A 2,100-nucleotide genomic window follows, 5' to 3' on the forward strand; every position below is an offset into this window, starting at 1 on the left:
CTGTGGCAAAAGTGCTTGTCGATAATGGAGCAGCTATAAACACCATTCCATCTAGGATGATGAGGAAATTTGCAAAGACAGAGGGTGACATGATTCCAACAGAAGTCATCCTTGCGAGTTTCAATGGAGGAGCAACTTCAGCTAAGAGAGTTATGCCATTGGACATAACTATAGGGACAATTATTAGGACCACAGTCTTCTTTGTAATAGATGGTCCTACTAGTTACAATGTGTTACTAAGAAGAGATTGGATACATGAAAGTCGCTGTATACCCTCATCGCTCCATCAATGCCTGATTTTTTGGAATAACGAGGGCGAAGCAGAGATGGTACAGGCCGATCATAGGCCTTTTGTCGCAGAAGCAAACTCGGTGGAAAAATTCATGTACGAAGGAAACTATGGACCTGTCAGGGTAGTACAAGATGGGGAAGAAACTCAAGTTGTCGCGCAAAGCGAAGAGCCATTTTCAGTTGACGCACTCACTAAAATGTTCAGACAGATTAGGCCAAATATAGTGGCCTTAGAAGAGCCAGTAATTGACAAAAGAATAATTAAGGAGTCTTGAATGAGTTCTAAGCAACAAGAGCAAACGGCCGATATTCAGGCCTTCAAAGCCAAATTAATGACTTTCAATAAGGAATGCAATGACAAGGCAAAAGAAGAGACAGCCCTGAAAGCGCTGAAAGACAAATTAGTAGTATTCGAGTTAGAACAAAGCATTGGCCGAGAAGTCAACAAGGTGGACTGTTTAGAAGAAGAAGTACTTACAAGAGAATTAGACGACGAAGTGATGCGGATCATCAAACCTGGATACACTCAAGCACAAGACCCTCTGATCAAAGTAAATATTGGCAATGAAGGAGAAGATCGTCCAACATTCATCAGCCAGATGCTCGATCAAGAGGTTAGTGATAAATTAATCGTTTTGTTAAATGAGTATAAAGATTGTTTTGTTTGGGAATATGAACAAATGCCTGGTTTAGATAGAGACTTGGTAGAACACTAAGCCTAATTTTAAACCTCATAGGCATCCTCCTAGATGTTTTGCTCCTAATGTACTCCCTGAGATTAAGAAAGAGATAGAGCGATTATTGAAAGTAGGCTTTATTAGAACAGCCAGGTACGTCGAATGGTTGTCCAATATCATACCAGTACTAAAAAAGAATGGTAAACTAAAGGTGTGCATAGACTTTAGGAATTTAAACATAGCTACACCCAAAGATGAGTATCCAATGCCCACGGTGGATTTTTTAGTAGACTTGACTGCCAGACACGTCATGTATTCTTTCATGGATGGGTATTCAGGATACAATCAAATTTATATAGTTGAAGAAGACATACACAAAACTGCCTTTAGATGCCCTGGGTCTTTAAGATGTTTTAAATGGGTGGTCATGCCTTTCGGCCTAAAAAATGCAGGAGCAACTTATCAAAGGGCAATGAATTTAATATTTCATGATATGATAGGCAAGTTTGTTGAAGTGTATATAAATGACATAGTGGTCAAATCCATTAAAGAAGAGGACCATTTCGAACAGTTAAGAAGTTCGTTTGAGCGAATGAAGCAATATAAGCTAAAATTGAATCCTTTGAAATGTGCATTTGGTGTTAATGTAGGGAACTTTCTTGGTTTCTTGGTACACAAAAGAGCGATTAAACTTGATAAAAATAAAGCGAAGGTCATTTTAAAGGCCAAACCACCTAGCAACAAAAAAGAATTGCAAAGATTTTTAGGTCAAGTAAATTTTTTAAGACGCTTTATTTCTAACTGTGCAGGGCGAACTAAAGTCTTTTCGCCGCTCTTAAAGCTGAAAAATAGGAGGAATTCGTCTGGAAAGAAGAACATCAAAAGGCTTTTGAAAGTTTGAAGACATATTTATCAAATCCACCAGTGTTGGTGTCACTAATCCAAGGACGGCCAATGAAAGTATACGTATCGGCTGAGAAAGAATCAATAGCTGGAATGGTCGCACAGGAAGATCAATTTGGTGAAGAAAGGGCAATTTATTACTTAAGTAGACGGTTAACAAAATGTGAATGTAATTATTCTGCTATCGAAAAATTATGTCTTGCATTGTATTTCACATGTACAAAATTAA

This window comes from Olea europaea, unplaced genomic scaffold (genome assembly GCF_002742605.1).
Source record: "Olea europaea var. sylvestris unplaced genomic scaffold, O_europaea_v1 scaffold1280, whole genome shotgun sequence".
Lineage (NCBI taxonomy): Eukaryota > Viridiplantae > Streptophyta > Magnoliopsida > Lamiales > Oleaceae > Olea > Olea europaea.